The sequence below is a fragment of the Eulemur rufifrons genome, chromosome 6 (genome assembly GCF_041146395.1).
Source record: "Eulemur rufifrons isolate Redbay chromosome 6, OSU_ERuf_1, whole genome shotgun sequence".
In the NCBI taxonomy this organism is placed as follows: domain Eukaryota; kingdom Metazoa; phylum Chordata; class Mammalia; order Primates; family Lemuridae; genus Eulemur; species Eulemur rufifrons.
This window is the reverse complement of record NC_090988.1, coordinates 100,891,272-100,910,722: the sequence shown is the minus strand read 5'-3', so window position 1 is coordinate 100,910,722 and position 19,451 is coordinate 100,891,272. Positions and strand designations below refer to the sequence as shown.

Below are 19,451 nucleotides of genomic sequence, written 5' to 3'. Positions count from 1 at the left end.
CTTTTCAAAAAACTTGTAACATTAACAGGTGAAAAAATACCGCAAAGTCAGATTCAACTCTGAGTACCCAATTCCCTATGTTAAATTCTCTATGTTGAAATACCTAGTATTGCTGGGTGTGGTGGCTCATGCCTGTAATCCTAGCACTCTGGGAGGCCAAGGCAGGTAGATCGTTTGAGCTCAGGAGTTCGAGACCAGCCTGAGCAAGAGCAAGACCCCATCTCTACTAAAAATAGAAAGAAATTAGCTGGACAACTAAAAATATATATAGAAAAAATTAGCCAGGCCCGGTAGCGCATGCCTGTAGTCCCAGCTACTCGGGAGGCTGAGGCAGAAGGATTGCTTAAGCCCAGGAGTCTGAGGTTGCTGTGAGCTAGGCACACTCCACGGCACTCTAGCCTGGGCAACAGAATGAGATTCTGTCTCAAAAAAAAAAAAAAAAGAAAGAAAAAGAAAAAATAAAAAAAGAAATACCTAGTATTGTTTCCATTTTCTTGCCAGCATCCTGACCAGCACACATGGCCAAAGCTTCAGCAGCATCTTGAATGAGAATGAGAGCCACATCCTAAGAAAAGCTGAGCAGCTGGCTGAAAGGAGCCTGAATCCCCATGAAACCATGGAGTTGCTATAACTGCCCAGACCTGGCTACTTCCAGACTTCTTTAACACAAGAGGGAAATAAATCTCTATGTTCTTTATTTTAAGCCACCGTTAGCTTGGGGTTTTCTGTTATGAGCAGCTAAGCCTAGTACTGACCCAGCTTAGTACCACATACACTTTACTTGTATTCTCTCAATCTGGAAACTCCTCCTTACTCTTCTCTGCTATCTAAAAACTACCTACCTTTTAAAACCAAGTTCAAAGTCCAACCTCCTCAACGAAGCTTTTACCATCTTCACTGTTAGCTCCTTGAAGGCAGGGATAATGTCTAACTTTTAATTCTCAAGGCCCAGTGGCTCCAAATGGTGGGATGCTCAATAAAGATTTTCTGAAAGTAATAATAACCAGCACCACTCTGTCCCACTGACATCACCCTTCTCTAAATCCCTAGTTACATTTAATTTAATAACTGGCTATCTTGTATGGCTTTCTAATAGGTTTAGTGAGGTAGCCTTGGCTCCCTAAATAGACCGTAAGCTCTCTAAGGGACAGTCCCATCTTCCTGTAGGAAGGCATCATGCTAAGAGAAAGAGCATAGGCTTCAGTGACAGAAAGCCACGGATTGAAATCCCAGTTGTGCCGCTTATTAGCCATGCAATCGCGCATGTCACTAAACCTCTCAAATTCACTCCTCTGTAAAAGAAGAACACTTCATTTAGTCATTACGAGAGCTCAGAGTTACGGATCCCTTGTCCTGCAATGTCCTAAGTAATGGACATGGATTAGCTCATTTCATCCACCCAGCAATCCTACAAGATGGAACTGACATTGATCTCCAGGGTGGATGCTGGTACCACGAGAAAACTGAGACCCACAATAAAATCACACAGCATGTAAGGAGCTAAGCCAGGACTCAAAGGGTTCCCGAGTCCTTGCTTTTAGCTACCATTCTGTGCTAAGAGACAAGAGGCAAAGCTGGAGAGCACCAGTGCCACATTAAAGATGTAGGAGGTGCTATGTGAACTGCAAAAACTACCCACAAAAGAGCCTTACATCAGCACTACTCTATATAAGCTTGTATGAAACAAATGTCTTACTTCCCTGTCACTGCTATAACAAATTACCACAAACTTAGTGGCTAAAACACCACCAATTTATTATCTTACATTTCTGGAGTTCAAAAGTCTGAAAATAGGTCTTACATGGCTAAAATCAAGTTGTTGGCAAGGCCACAGATCAAAAGGATATACATCCCATTCCAGGAAACACATACGAAATAACTGAAAACAGAGTCTGACTCAGCTAATGAACTTTTAAAAATAAGGTTACCAGTGGAAATGGGAAGTTAGTGTTTAAAGGGTACAGAGTTTCAGTTTGGGAAAATGAAAAAGTTCTGGGGATGGATGGTGGTGATGGTAGCACAACAGTGTGAATGTACATGATGCCACAGAACTATACACTTAAAAATAGTTAAAATGATAAATTTTATGCTGTTTATTTTTTCACAATTTTATATTTATTTATTTTTTTTCTTTTTTTGAGACAGAGTCTCACTCTGTTGGCCTGGGATAGAGTGCAGTGGTGTCAGCCTAGCTCACAGCAACATCAAACTCCTGGGCTCAAGCGATCCTCCTGCCTCAGCCTCCCGAGTTGCTGAGACTACAGGCATGTGCCATCATGCCCAGCTAATTTTTTCTCTATATTTTTAGTTGTCCAGCTAATTTCTTTCTTTCTTTCTTTCTTTTTTTAAAGTAGAGACGCAGTCTCTCTTGCTCTTGCTCAGGCTGGTCTCGAACTCCTGAGTTCAAACGATCCACCCTCCTCGGCCTCTCAGAATGCTAGGATTACAGGTGTGAGCCACCATGCCCAGCCTATTTTTTTACAATTACAATAAAAAAGAATGAGTACTGATACATGCTACAACAAAACCTTAAAAAACATTATGCTAAGTGAAAGAAGATAGTCACACAAGACCACGTATTATATTGATTCCACTCACAGGAGAGGTCCAGAACAGGGAGATCTAGAGACAGAAAGTAGATTAGTGGTTGCCAGGGGCTGGGGTGGGAAGCAGGTATTGAGGGGTAAGGGGTGATGGTTCTAAAAGGCACAAGATTTCTTTTTGAGATTATGAAACTGTTCTAAAATTGATTATGGTGATGGTTGCATGTAACTGTGAATATACTAAAAACCACTGAATTGTACAATTTAAATGGGTGAATTATGTGTGGTATATGAACTATATCTCAATAAAGCTGTTTTCAAAAAGGAAAAAGGAATAATTTTTTTCTTAACCAATTAAAAAACTTGAATGTGCTTATACACAAATAATTTTTCCCAGATTTAAGTAAGACATATTTAAGAAGTTTTTTCAATGGTTTACTTAAAAAGAAAAATTATCCTGAGTATCTAGGAATGACGCAGCAGTGAGGATCTATTTGCTTAGAAAGCAAATATTTATAAGTTGTCTACCCTAGTTAAGAAGAACAGAAACAAAACAGAACCCAAAGTTCTTGTTTTTCCCAAAGTAAACTGTGAAGCAGATGGATAGTGTGTAGATAGAAGGAACCAAAACTAGCCGTAACCTTTCTGCTAATCTCAGGGCAGCACCTCATCTGCGTAACTTATGAGAATTCCCCTGCCACATCCAGTCACAGCCAACATGGGCTTCCGGCTACCAAGCAACAGACTAGGCATTACATCAGAGTTAAAAGCCCTAGTTTTTCTTCTGGTCACACACTCAGAAAGCTCAGTCAAATGCAAAAGCAAACAGATGAACTACTGTTCTAAATTGTGTAACTTGATTCAAAATTTATCCTCGTACTCCTAAAGAAGGAAGGTAGCTAGCTTGGCCAGAAACAAGCTCATGACCCGGAAATCCTTCATCTATTTTGTATTGCCTGTAGCCTCTGTTGCTCAATAGGCTTTAGTGAATAAACTGCCAAATATTTTTTAGTGACAGTCAAAATAAATGAAGCAAGGTCACTGGCATCAATGACCCAAACTGTGAGAAACTACCTAGAAAAAATCCAGTTGTCAAAGAGTCAAATAATGTAACTAGGAACAAGAAGATCTGATGGGAAGAAATGTCCCAGAAATGGTAGCAAGAATACAACAGCCCAATTTACTACATAATTTGTCAAAAATATCCTCCCAAGTGAAACTCCAGGGGCTCTCAAGGATTTCAAAGAAGTCTGAAGTCACAAAGTTTTTGTTAGCAGGCATAAAAGCCTTATAATAAATTTATAAAAGTCACTATTAAATATAGGAGGCACAAGATACCCACTTAAGCAAACACACTGAAGCAACCCATGACAGGAAGGACACTGAAAAGAGCCGGAAGTGCCCAGTGGCAGGAATGCTATTCACCACTCTCCAGATCTAGTAGCACAGGCATCACTAACCCATGGTTCTTTAAAAAATACCAATGAGGCCGGGCGCGGTGGCTCACGCCTGTAATCCTAGCACTCTGGGAGGCCGAGGCGGGTGGATCGCTCAAGGTCAGGAGTTCGAGACCAGCCTGAGCAAGAGTGAGACCCCGTCTCTACTAAAAAAATAGAAAGAAATTATCTGGCCAACTAAAATATATATAGAAAAAATTAGCCGGGCATGGTGGCGCATGCCTGTAGTCCCAGCTACTCGGGAGGCTGAGGCAGTAGGATCGCCTAAGCCCAGGAGTTTGAGGTTGCTGTGAGCTAGGCTGACGCCACGGCACTCACTCTAGCCCGGGCAACAAAGCGAGACTCTGTCTCAAAAAAAAAAAAAAAAATACCAATGAAATAACAAGTAGTATAAAGAGCTTCCTTTACATAAATTGCTACTCAGAAATGAAAATAATCATTCTCCTGATAGGCAGAGCAATTAGGCAACAGAAAGAAGTAAAAAGCATCCAAATTAGAAACAAAGAATTTAAATTGTCCCTGTTTGCAGACAACATGATCTCATATAGGGAAAATCCTAAAGACTCCACCAAAAATCCGTCAGAAGAACTAATAAATGAATTTAGTAAAGTTGCAGGATACAAAAATCAACATAAAAAAGTAGCATTTCTATATGCTAATAGCAAACTATCTGAAATAGAAATCAAGAAAACAATCCTGTTTACAATAGCTACAAAAAAAAATAAAATACTTAGAAAATAAATTTAACCAAGGAGGTGAAAGATCTCTATAATAAAAACTATAAAACATGATGAAAGAAATTGAAGAAGACATAAATAAAAAGAAGGATATCCCATGTTCACGGATCGGGAGAATATTGTTAAAACATCCATACTACCCAAAGGGATTACAGATTTAATGCAATCTCTATCAAAATACCAATGGCAGCCTGGCATGGTGGCTCGTGCCTATAATCCCAGCACTTTGGGAGGCTGAGATGGGGGGATCACTTGAGGCCAGGAGTTTGAGACCACCCTGGGCAACATAGTGAGATCCTGTCTCTACAGAAAATTGAAAAATTAGCCAGGCACAGTGGCTCACATCTGTAATCCCAGCTACTCAGGAGGCTGAGACAGGAGAATCACTTGAGCTCCTTGAGGCCTGGAGTTCCAGCCTGTGTGACACAGTGAGATCCTGTCTCTATTAAAAACAAAAACAAAAACCGATGACATGCTTCACAGAAATACAAAAAAAAATCCTAAAATTCATATGGAATCACAAAAGATCCCAAAAACCAAAGAAATTTTGAGTTAAAAAAAAAACCAAACAACAAAGCTGGAGGCATCACACTACCTGACTTCAAAATATACTGCTAAGCTGTAGTACCAAAACAGCATGATACTGGCATAAAAACACATACAAATGAAACAGAATAGAAATCCCAGAAATAAATCCATGCATTTACAGCCAACTGATTTTCAACAAAGGTGCCAAGAACACACCTTGGGGAAAGGACAATAAATTAGTACAGCCATTATGAGAAACAGTATGTAGGGTCCTCAAAAAATTAAAAATAGAACTACCATAAGATCCAGCAATCTTATTACTGGGAATATGTCCAAAGGAAATGAAATCAGTATGTCAAAGAGACATCTGCGCTCCCATATTACAGCACTATTCATAATAGCAAGATATGGAATCAACCTAAGTGTCCATCAACAGATGAATAAAGAAAATGTGGTGTACATACACGAAGGAATATTATTCAGCCATTAAAAAGAATGAAATTCTGTCATTTGCAACAACATGGGTTAACCTAGAGGACATTACATAAAGTAAAATAAGCCAGGCACAGAAAGACAAATATCAAATGATCTCACTCATACGTGTAATCTAAAAAAGTTGATCTCATAAAAGTTGAAAATAGTGCTTACCAGAGTCTGGGAAAGGGAGAAGGGAAGGGGAGATGGGGTGAGGTTGGTCAACAGGTACAATGTTACAGTTTAGGTATAAGGAATAAGTTCACACTGTACCCCAGAAATATGTACAATTATTGTGTGTCAATTATGAACATTACAAATAATGCTCTAATGCTTCAGCACTTACATCAAAGGCACAGGTTATAAAGATTTCAAAATTCTGATCTAAAGAGCCTATTTCAGAAGGCAAATAACAGAATTTTAACAATTTAGAATGATGGTTACCTGTGGGCAAATAAAGTAAGGAATCTGAAGCCAATTTAGCAAAGTGTCAAGCTTTGATAAAGTTATTTTAGTCTTTACTACTTCACACATGTTTGTAATTTTTTTAATAAAGAGCTTATTTCACATAAAACTATGGTATGCAACACACAATCATTGGCATACACTGTACTCAACTCCTCTTAGAAATGAGCTGGCAATTTAGTATACAGATAGAGCTCAGATTACAAGCAGCAAGGAGAAAAGGAACTGGTAAAAGATCACAATGGACCCGTCAATGACCCTCTTGTCCATTATCCTCTCAGTCACAATGAGGGCTATTTTTGTTGAGGTCTATGGAGATCCTCTTTGACACAGGTCTCAAAAGATCAGTGACATCTTCAAAAAGTTAAACACTGAGTTACCATATAACACACTTCCATTCCAAGGTACATACCCAAGAGAAATGAAAACGTATGTCCACACAAAAACTGTACAAAAGTGTTTATATTATTATTCATAATAGCTAAAAAGTAGAAATAACCCAAATTTCCATCAACTGAGGAATGATTAAACAAACTGTGCTATATCCATACAATGGAATATTATTCAACCATAAAAAGGAAGTACTAGTACATACTACAATGAGGATGAACTTTGAAAGCATTATGCTATGTGAAATAAGTCAGTCACAAAGGGCCACAGATTATATGATTCCATTTATATGAACTGTCCAGAACAGAATAGAGACATTAAGTAGATTAGTATAATGGTTGCCAGGGACTGGAGAGAGGGAGGAATGGAGAGAGACTACTAATGGGTATGGGGTTTCTTTTTTGGGGTAATAAAAATGTTCTGAAAAGATAGTGGTGATAGTTGTACAACTCTGAATACACTAAAAACCAATGAACTATATAATTTTAAAAGGTGAATTTTATAGTATATGAATTGAATTATATCTCAATAAAGCTGGTTTTTTGAAAATTTACACCAGTGATAACTTGCCTTAAGTAGCTCATTATAGATTCAATATTAACTTAAGTGAACCTATAAATGCCTGTCCATCTCATAATATTAAGTCCCATGTGTATGACCCATGGCAATCATCGTTTAATTAAAGTCTGCTCCCAATTACCAAATATTTCTAATGAAACTGCTAGACCTTAGGAGAAATCAAGCCCACAAAAAGACACCTCTGATTTTGGGATCTGGAAAAAAAGAGAAATGTTACTAAGGGCTTTGGAATGAGAAGAGTCACCACGTTTCAAGAAACCTCTCTGTGGTTACACTGTGAGTTTCCAGCTTCCCATCCTAACTCTATTTAGAGGCGGCATCAATCTTCTACCATTGCTACTGGGGTTCTTTTCCTCTGGTCCTGGCCACATGCTTCTCTACATGTCTTTTCATTGCCTTTCCTACCTCCCTTCAGGTTTGATGCCAGTAAGAGAGGGTTCTTAGAGCCTGTGCGAGTTTCCCAGTTCCATCCCCTCAACACACACACATACTCCCTCAACCCTCCTCAAACACACAAAATCCACTGCCTTCTCCTCCATTCTCTCATTTCCTGGGTTCCATAATTGAGGAACACAGGCCACTGCAAAATCTGTTCAAGGGAAAACATCACAGAATAAAGTCAGGAAAGGGAAGGTTGACCCTCGCTCTCACTCCCTTCCCTTTGACCTACTCCTATGGACTCACCTCCATGTTGTTCATACTTTCTTGACTTCTGAAAGTTTTAAAAATTATGCTTTAGTAGTTGTGACCATCTGCACTGCAGCATCCACTGAAGTGGCTTCGTAGCACTCTTTATTGCAAAGTTCTAAATTTCACCACTGAGATGGAAGGCCAAATGAAAACATATATATATATGTATATATATATACACATATGAAAATCAAAGAACACAACTTGGAAGAGACGACCAATTATTATTATTTTTTTAAGACAAAGTCTTACTCTGTCTCCAAGGCTGGTATGCAGTGCCACAATCAAAGCTCACTGCAGCCTCAAATTCCTCGGCTCAAGTGATCCTCTCAAAGTGCTGGAATTACAGGCATGAACCACTGTGCCCAGCTGTTTTTATTTTTTAAAGAGATGAAGTCTCACTCTGGGGACCACAGGCACGAGCCACTGCACCCAGCTCAAATTTTACATAGCATATGAGCAGGAGCAAATAGTAAAATGCCACAACCATAACTTCAGGCATTAATTACCTGCCCACAGATAATATACACCACATTACAGAGTCCTAAACTTCGTTTTTCACAATCTACAAATGGACAAAGGGCAATCATTCACATACTAGATCTGTTTGCAGCCCTTGTTAGTAAAATGGAATGTCTGAGAAGGTCAGAAGACACCTTGAGGATCCTTGGCCTTCTCCACATGACCCTGCTCCTGATCCACATGGACATTATTTGATCCTGGACTGTGACAGGGTGCATGGTCTGCATAGGTCACTAATCCATGGGGTCAACTGACTGCATTTTAGGGCAGATACTGTTTTTTGGTTTTATTACCTACCTAAAAGACAGGACTGATCAACATGCTCATAGTCGTTTGAAGTTCTCATCAGAAATTATATTCTTAGGGTACTTCTGCACACACCTTATAAGCAATGGGTATTGTTGTAGAGAACTGCTTATCACAAAAAATCTGGGCAAAAGAGAGGAAGATGAATGCAATCCACTGTCAAAACTGAAGTGCATATCTGAGAGAACATGTGAAATAACCACCATACTGTGCTGGAACTGGGTTAGAGAAGAGATTCTGAAATCAGACAGGATTCAGCACTTGCTCTTAACTTCAGGCAAGCTACTCAACTTCTCTGGGCCCCCAAGGTTATGAATACCTCTCTGATGGGCTGGTTTTCTGGATTAATTGAGATAAGCACCATCAAACAGTATCCGTCAATAGTAGCACCCCAATAAATGAAATCTTTTATTAAAGTGATTAACTTAAAAAAGTAGGTCTAGTATTTAAACTCTTCTGAAAAGATCAAAATGATACTTAAGATATAACATTATGCAGCTATGAAAAAGAACAAAGCAGCTTACTGAATACTAAAACAATCTTTAAGATATAGTGTTCCTTTAAATGCACAAAAGTGATCTATTGCACATACTAAAGGGGAAAGGGAGTACATATTCTTAGCCCTTGCACAGTGTCTAGCACACAGCGGCTCTCAATTCAAGTATTTGTTGAAAGAATGAATATGTCTACATATAAAAATACATGTGTAGACACTCTCTGAAGAATAATATTAACAGTGCCTGCCTCTAGGGCACTGACGGTCAGAGGTGGGAGAAAGACATTTTCTAGTACAGCCTTTTGTAATGTTTGAACTTTTAACCCTATTACTACCTATTCAGAAAAATCTAAAGCCAAAATGAACAAAAATAACCTTTGTTTTTTACAAGTGTCCTTTGTAATCATTTCACAAATAAAAGGAATGCTAAGGGAGGAAGCTATCCCACTTCACTGAATTTCACTAAATCATCAAGCAGGTATTAAGTACCATCTAAACTACAAAACAATTAGAGGTTAAAAAATAAAATATTTTCATTGAAAATTTAAAATCTCTTCACACCTCCCTCTATTCCTACCTTATGTATAACTCGGCAAGCATAACATACGTCAGCAATTCAAATGCTTTACTGATGGGGGTCATCATTCCGAACATAAAATATCTCTGTAGGGTACTAGACAGGTAAGACATGCACACGTGCCCACACACACAGAATGAGAGACAGACTCATATTTGAACTGATTCCAAGGCATACCAGGTAATATTTTTAATTCTTAAAATAATCTGTTCTGATTTTATACTTTTTCTTAAAGGAATATAGAAATTTTCCAGTAAAGTTAATTGAACCTTTACTGCAAATTTCCTTCCTCTAGTCACATAACAGGTAATAGTCTGAGTACTTTTCAGGACTTTTGTGCCCAGGCCTCCTTTTCAGTCCTTTCCAAAAGAAGTCAACTATCTTAGATATTAAAGCATCCTAGTGAAATTTACCATATTACCCACATCAAGGGCAAACCTACAAACCTGGCAAGGTGAAGAAAAATCATAAAGTTCTTCTTAATGGGTTGTTAGGTCACTAAATTTCAAATAAGTTACTTTAACGTTTAGCCATAAAGTACAATTAATTGCTAGACTTAACGGCAGTTTCCAAATTTTCAAGGAGGGAGAATGAAAATGGTCATTTCCCCCTCTATGAAGCAAATGAGGACGCCTCACCTGACTTAAAAGGCATACAGCGGCTCACCATTTACCGCTGCAGCTGTACTTCACCGGGGAGACCAGGGGTGGCAGGACTGCTCCCCCTGAAACACAGATAACAATAGAAACCCAAGTGTAACGTGAGAAAGAAAAGAAGGTGGCTGCAGCCTCGGCAACTGTAAAAAACTTTCCTTCCATCTCACTGCTTTCCAAGTCCTTCAGGATGGAACACCACAGGACAGCTCTTAAACTCATCATTCCCCCTCCTGCCATAGTGCTGCAGGAGCAAGATATGTCATCCTGGTTCCAGAGCACAGACGACTGAAACAAAGGCAGCTTCGAAAATCCTTCCAACCTATTCACCCACCTTACGGAAAACACTGAATACTGTATCACTGGGTGTTGGCTATGAAAACTATTATTCAAGTTTGGCTGCTCTGAAAATTTCACATAGATTATAAAAATATGCCATGTAAAAAAGGAAGTCAAATCCAAGTCAGTAATGTATCAAAACCTTCTCAGCCCCAAGAATAAAGCAGAATAGTCTAGTAGATGTAATTTATTCAATCTGTGTCATATGACTCACTTCAAAACATACCACACAGCATCTGCAAGGTGGTGGCAGTACACAGTGTTGATCTTGGGCACTCGGGAATATCTCATCCAAGGCTTCAAGTTTGTGATAAAAAGTAGTTTATAATTTTGCAGAAGAACAAATTTTAACTACAGAATAAAAAGCTAACGTACAGGAGAGCACCTCTGAGTGAATGAGTGAACTGGGCTAGTCTCTGGGTTTTTGTTTGTTTTTTAAGAGACAGGATCTTGCTCTGTCACCCAGTGTGGAGTACAGTGATGTGATCACAGCTCACCGCAGCCTCAAACTCCTGCACTGAAGTGATCCTCCATCCTCAGCCTCCCACGTAATTGGGACTACAGGCATGCACCACCATGCCCAACTAATTTTTTTATTGTTTGCAGAGATAGGGTCTTACTCTGTCATCCAGACTGGCCTTGAACTCCTGGCCTGAAGTGATCCTCCCACCTCAGCCTCCCAAAGTGCTAGGATTACAGGCATGAGCCACTGCATCTGGCCTTCTGCATTGCTATCTAAGAGTGGCTTCAATGTTTTCAAATCTTTATCAATAGAAAATAACTTTTCAAAGTTTTGGAGTGAAATCACTTTACTCCACAGTGGTTTACTATGTAATATAGTTTTTATTTTAGCAACACATATGCAGATAGCTTTACAAATGGCTTACATCCTTTATTTGTAGACTTGGCAGGTCTGAAGATGTTATTTTATTTGTTACATTCCACAGCTCCCTAAGCAGGAAACATCCATGCTACAGTGATAAAACAACCTAGCGTAATTGCCCAAGGTCTTGAAATATGCCATTTCTAATGTCAAACATCTATACATTTTTTAATCATTTGGAAAAGGATCCATGTATAGGTAAGTCAGCTGAATGCTCAAGCAGATGATAAGTCTGAAGAACTGTCTGCTCCAGAGAAACCCATAACACAAAGATTTTCATTTGCTAATTAATTAAGATGGAAAGTTACCTGCTCTATACTTAACTAACTGTATTTTGCTGAAAAGCAAAAAGTCATTGAAACCTTTAAAAAACCATCTACAGTGACATGCATCCAGTCCATCACATACAGGGCTCAGTTCCCAAGGCTGAGGGCCTGGACCCAGGAGAAAATACAGCAGGCAGCTTAGAAGTTTTAAGAGCATCATCTAAAAGTCAAAATGACTAGAAAGAAAAAAATTCACAACATAAGCAGTGTCTCAGCAAAAAAACAATCCCCAAAGTACTGCAGTGAAATGACAGTATCTATATGTAGTAATGAGGAATAGGGTGTGTTAACCCATGGCCAGGAAAGGCAGTTAAAAGAACAGGCTTTGAAGTCTAGCCCAGGTAAAGTGCTGGCCCTGCACAGAATAGCTGTGTGACCTTGGGCAAGTTACTGAATACCTCTAAGCCTGTTTTCTCACAATAAAATATGTAGCAGTATCTAATAGGTTTTTGTGGTGATTACATGAGATCGTGTCAGCTGTTCATTATCAGCACCAGCTGCAAAGCAAAGGTTAATCTTTAAGAAGATACCAGAAGGAACAAAGAATAAAGTTTAGTCTTTTTTTTTTGAGATAGAGTCTCACTCTCTTGCCCAGGCTAGAGTGTCGTGGCGTCAGCCTAGCTCACAGCAACCTCAAACTCCTGGGCTCAAGCAATCCTGCCTCAGCCTCCCAAGTAGCTGGGACTACAGGCATGTGCCACCATGCCCAGCTAATTTTTTCTCTATATATTTTTAGTTGTCCATATAATTTCTTTCTATTTTTTTTTTAGTAGAGACGGGGGTCTCACTCTTGCTCAGGCTGGTCTCGAACTCCTGAGCTCAAACAATCCACCCACCTCGGCCTCCCAGAGTGCTAGGATTACAGGCATGAGCCACCGCACCTGGCCTAAAGTTTAGTCTTGAGACTTCTACTCCAGGCTGTCTCAACCTTGGCGCTGTTGACATTTGGGACTTGATAACTCTTTGCTGAGGGAAGAGGAGTGGGCTGTCCTATGCACTGTAGGATGTTTAGCAGCAATCTTGCCCTCTACCCACTAGATGCCAGTCATACCACCACCATTAAATTACATCATGATGCTCAAAAATGTGTCCAGACATTACCAAATGCTGGAGGGTATTTTGTGGGGCGGGGGCGGGGAATCATCCTTTGAAAACCACTCCTCTTCTTTTTTAATGACTCTTTCTTCAGTTTTTACCTATCTACCCTTCCCCAAAATTTGCACACCAATTTATTCTATTCTCTAGCTTGATTTCCAACTCATAACCTTTTCCTTCCTCTATTCAAAATAATTCTTTCCTCCTGATTCACCTACTTCAGTTAACAGTAGTATCCTTTTCCCACTCACCCGGGGTTCAAAATCCTCATCTCCAACAGCCCAGCTATCTTCCTATTTCCCAAATTCTTTCCTCCTTTCCATTCTCACTGCTCCTGCCCAAATAAATGTAAGTCTCCCCACCCCACTACAGCAGCCTCCTCTCTGGTCTCCCAGCTTCTTGGGTCTCCTTCCCCTCTAAGCTATCCCCCAGGCCACCCCAGAAAGTTCCTTAAATACAAATTTCAAGCCACTAACCTTAACCTCCCAGGAACATGGCATACCTCTGCCTACTCTTTCCACCTCATAGGGTGCAGGAATACTCCCAACTTCTCACAACGTGCTCACATCCCTTCTGGCCCCTGCTGACCTCCCAGGCCTTACTTTTTTAATCGTTTCATCATCAGCTCCTAAGCTACTTCAATACTCAACAAAAGGAGTATTAGGCACTCTGAGATGTGTAAAGTTTTGAAAGACATGGACATTACAATCTTATTGTGGAAAGCTAAAGATAAGGGCTGTCCCCAAGCAGTACGGGATTCCATGTCAGCTGACAGAGGACAGGTAGATCCTTTGGGGAGGCCAGAATGACTGGCAGGGCTTCACTGGAGGGGAAAACTGGGAAAAAGGAGGGCATAACTGAAAGCAATGGCATAGATATGGCAGCAAGCAAAGGAAGCACTTATTATTGTTGTTGTCATTATGTAAATGCCACTTCAACTTCTGGTTTCTGGTCCAACATGCCAGAAGCTTAGAAGTTGCCACCCAATCCTAACAAGCAAAAAGTTGAACTGAAAAATCAACTCTTAGAGAAGTGAGGTCAAGGAGCAAACTGGTGCCTCCAAAACTGGATGGACAGATAGGAGGATACAGAGAATCACAACTTACCATAGCAGAAAGCTCCACAGGAACCAATGCCAGGGTAGGAAAACCTAAACCATAACTGATGACCTGCTGGAGGCTCAGTGTGGACAACTCTGAGAGTTAAAAATTCCAAGGGAACCCAGTCATGGTGGAGCCCCACATTTTGGTGAATTTTACCTCCAGGAGGTATTCACTGTCCTTACAGTGAACACTGAAGAAAATCCCTTCATGCTTCTGGCAGAGGGAGGGGAAAAGGAACCATTTTTTTTTTAAATACATTTGCCACAGATGACAAATAGGCCCCCTGTCATAACAAGAGGGAGGAACCATTTTTAAATATACCAGTGCATTCCGTTCTTCTTAACAAGATCTGCCTTCAGGAGAAATTATTGTGCCAGACACTAACCTACCTGAGGGAAGGGAAATACATAACACTAGCCCAGCAGTACAGGCTCACCAAAAGACTGAAACCTAACCATAGGCCTACGGGTTCAACATTCAAAGAGCAATTGATATAATCCACCACATCAACAGGCTAAAGAAGAAAAATCACATGATCCTATCAATAGATGCACAAAAAGCATATGACGAAATCCGACACCCATTCATAGTAAATAATAAACTCGCAGAAAGTGAGAAATAGAGAGGAACTTCCTCAACTTGATAAATAACATCTATAAAAAACCTACAGCTAACATCATACTTAATGATGAGAAAGTCAAAGCTTTCCCACTACAGAGCCCTTTGCAATGGCTCATACCTGTCATCCTAGCACTAAGGGAGGCCAAGTTGGGAGGATTATTTGAGCCCAGGAGTTTGAGAACAACTTGAGCAAGAGTAAGACCTCATCTCAATAAAAAATAGCATAATTAGCTGGGCGTGGTGGTGCACACCTGTAGTCCCAGCTTCTTTAGGAGGCTGAGGTGGGAGGATCGCTTGTGCTCAGGAGTTGGAGGTTGCAGTGAGCTTTTCCACTAAGAACAGGAAGAAGGCAAGATGTTCCCTCTCACCTCTCTTTTTCAACATCATATTAAAAGTCCTGGCTAATGCAATAAGACAAGAAAAGGAAATAAAAAGTATACAGATTGGGATGGAAGAAATAAAACTGTCCTTGTTCACAGATGACATGATAGTCTATGTAGAAAATCAGAAAGAAGTGACCAAACAAAACAAAACCTCCTGGAACTAATAAGAGATTGTAGCAGGATTGCAGGATACAAGGACAATATACAAAAGTCAACTGCTGGCCGGGCGCGGTGGCTCACGCCTGTAATCCTAGCACTCTGGGAGGCCGAGGCGGGTGGATCGGGTGGATCGTTTGAGCTTGGGAGTTCGAGACCAGCCTCAGCAAGAGCGAGACCCCGTCTCTACTAAAAATACAAAGAAATTATCTGGCCAACTAAAAATATATATAGAAAAAATTAGCTGGGCATGGTGGCACATGCCTGTAGTCCCAGCTACTTGGGGGGCTGAGGCAGTAGGATCGCTTAAGCCCAGGAGTTTGAGGTTGCTGTGAGCTAGGCTGACGCCACGGCACTCACTCTAGCCCAGGCAAGAAAGTGAGACTCTGTCTCAAAAATAAATAAATTAATTAATTAATTAAAAAAGTCAACTGCTTTCCTATACATCAGTAATGAACACGTGGAATCTGAAATTAAAAACACATTACCGGCCAGCTGTGGTGGCTCATGCCTGTAATCCTAGCACTCTGGGAAGCTGAGGAAGGTGGATCATTTGAGCTCAGGAGTTCAAGACCAGCCTGAGCAAGAGCGAGAACCTGTCTCTACTAAAAATAGAAAGAAATTAGCTGGACAACTAAAAATATAGAGAAAAAATTAGCCGGGCATGGTGGCACATACCTGTCGCCCCTGCTACTCGGGAGGGTAAGGCTGTAGGATTGCTTGAGCCCAGGAGTTTGAGGTTGCTGTGAGCTAGGCTGATGCCATGGCACTCTAGCCCAGGCAACAGAGTGAGACTCTGTCTCAAAAAAAAAACCACACACATTACCATTTATATTATCCCCTATAAATGTTCCAAAATGAAATGTTAGATACAAATCTAACAAAATATGTATATGATCTATATGAGGAAAACTACAAAATTTTGATTAAAGGTATCAAAGAAGAACTAAACAAATGGAGATTTTCCAAGTTCATGGGTAGAAAGGCTCAATATTGCCAAAATGTCAGTCCTTCCCAAACTTATCTAGAGATTCAATGCAATCCCAATGAAAATCCCAGCAAGCTATTTTGTGGATATCAACAAACTGATCCTGAAATTTATATGCAGAGGTAAAAGACCCAATATAGCCAACACAATTTTGAAGGAGAACAAAGTCAGAGGGTCACTCAACTTCAAGACTTATTACAAAGCTACAGTAATCAAAACAGTATACTATTGGCAAAAGAATGAACAAATAGATCAATGGAACAAAACAGAGCCCAGAAATACACCCACATAAATGTAGTCAAGAGATCTTTGACAAAGGAGCAAAGGCAATACAATGAAGCAAAGATATTCTTTTCAACAAATGGTCCTGGAACAAGTTGATATCCACACACAAAAAAATGAATCTAGACGCGGACATTACACTCTTTGCAAAAATTAACTCAAAATGGATAATAAACCTAAATGTAAAATGCAGAACTATAAAACTCCTAGGGAATAACATAGGAGAACATCTAGATGACGTTGAGTATAGTGATGACTTTTTATGACTTTTATGGTGATGATGTCAAAGGCATGATCTATCAAAGAAATAACTGACAAACTAGACTTCATTAAAATTATGAACTTCTGCTCTGCAAAAGACACTGTCAAAACAATGAAAAAACAAGTCACAAACTGGGAGAAAACACTTGCAAAAGACACATCTGATAAAAGACTGTTTACCAAAATATATGAAGAACTCTTAAAACTCAAGAAAACAATCTGATTTAAAAATGTGCAAGCGACTACAGGGGACACTCCTGTAGTCCCAGTTAGTCAGGAGGCTGAAGCAGGAGGATCACCTGAGCTCAGGAGTTCAAGGTTGTAGGGTGCTGATTGTCCCTGTAAATAGCCACTGCACTCCAGCCCAGGCAACACCAAGACCTAGTCTAAAAAAAAAAAAAAAGGCAAAAGACCTGAACAGACATCTCAAGACACCTTACCAAAAAAGATATATATAGCAAATAAGTATCCGAAAATATTCTTATCATATGTCATTAGGGAATTGCAAATTAAAATGAGATACCATTACACATCTACTAGAATGGCCAAAAATCCAGAACTCTGACACCAAATGCTAATGAGGACATGGAGTAACGGAACTCTCATTCATTGTTGGTGGGAATACAAAATGGTTCCAAACTCAGGAAGACAGTTTGGCATTTTCTTACAAAACTAAACATAACTCTTACCATACAACCAGCAATTGTGCTCCTTGGTGACTTATCCAGACAACTGAAAACTTATATCCACACAAAAACCTACACAAGGATGTTCATAGTAGTTTTACTTATAATTAGCAAAACTTGGAAGCAACACAGATGTCCTTCAGTAGGTCAATGGATAAACTGTGGTATACCTAAACAATAGAGTATTATCCAGTGCTAAAAACAAGTGAGCTATCAAGCCATCAAAAGACATGGAGGAAACATACATGCATATTACCAAGTGAAAAAAGCCCAAGGGAAAAGACTACATAATATATGATTCCAACTATATGACATTCTGGAGAAGGCAAACCTATGGAGACAGTAAAAGGATCAGTGATTGCCAGAGGTTAGGGGGGAAGGAGGGATTAACAGACAGTAAGTACAGGGGATTTTTAGAACAGTGAAATTATTCTGTATACTACAGATAGAACCCAACCTATAGTGGGGTTCAAACTTACAATTTTTCAACTTTGCTATGGACTTTACTATGCAAAAGCAATACACATTCAGTAGAAATCATACTTCGAGTACCGATAAGCCATTCTGGTTTTCACTTTCAGTACAGAATTCAGTATATTATGTGATATATTCAACATTTTATTATAAAATAGGCTTTGTGTTAGATGATTTTCTCAACTATAGGCTAATAACGTATAAGTGTTCTGAGCACATTTAAGGTAGGCTAGGCTAAGCTATCATGTTTAGTAGGTTAGGTGTATTAAATGCATTTTCAACTTACAATATTTTCAACTTACGATAGGTTTATCAGGATATAACCCCATTGCGAGTAACCCCATACCATCATAAGTCGAGCAGCATCTGTACAATGGTGGATATAGATCATTATACAGTTCTCAAAAACCATAGACTATATAACACCAAGCATAAACCTAATGTCAATTATGGACACTGAGTGATAAAGTGTCAATGTAGGTTCATCAACTGTAACAAATGTACCTCTCTGGCAGGGGATGTTGATAGTAGGAAGGCTGTGCATGTGTGGGGGCAAGAGTATATGGGAGCTTTCTGTACTTTCTGCTCAATTTTGCTGTGAACCTAAAACTGCTCTAAAAAAATGAAATATATTAATTTAGAAAGAAAGCAAACAAGCTACTACCCAAGGAACCAAATTTTCACAGTAAACAGTAAAAACAAAGTGCAAATGAAACTTTCTTGAAAAATGAAACTAAAGATTATTTCTGTTCTTACATGTAGCATACATAAATTAAGTTATAAATGGAATTACATACCTATATTTAAAAAGAAAAGCAAACCAAGTAGAGAGTTTTGGCATAATTTTTCCAAAAATTTTATGATGGTACCACAAAACACAATTCAATCTCTACTTGACTTTTACTGCATAATTTTGCAAAAATATCTAGGGACTTGGCAGTCTTTTCAAGGGCCTCTGTCTTTTTATATTTAAATAAATTCTATTTTCCAGGGCCCATAGTATAATCCTCCTCATCAATTTTCTTTTCACCATTAGGAGGTCTGTCTGTGAGATGTAATATGTCCACAGATATATGTGAAACTTATATATGTGAAACTTTTGACAGTTCTCAAACATTTCTCTCACTAAACTTCATGAACTCTTGCATCTATCACAAGATGTGCAACTTCATTTCACAACTGACCATGACTAGTTTATCAATCAGTGATGAGAGTGATAATAATAAGCCTTTGAATTGATACGCAGGAACAGAAGTTAGTATGGAGCTGTGATGTGTGGGCATGAACAAATTTTCTAAGTGGTCAGTTCATTAATAATAATTTTCACATTAATGATATTTTTTATTTCTCCCTATACTACTCATAGCTGGAGAGACTCAGATAACCAATAGTCTGAGAACAGGGACCTGTGTTCATCACACAGCAAAGAGGCCAATT

The 19,451-nt window shown here is 39.4% G+C and overlaps 1 protein-coding gene across 4 annotated transcripts in view; it reads right to left on the bottom strand.

Moving 5' to 3' along the window:
• CHKA (choline kinase alpha) overlaps positions 1 to 19,451 on the bottom strand; it is a 67,652-nt gene that overhangs the window by 44,594 nt on the left and 3,607 nt on the right. The window lies entirely within an intron of this gene.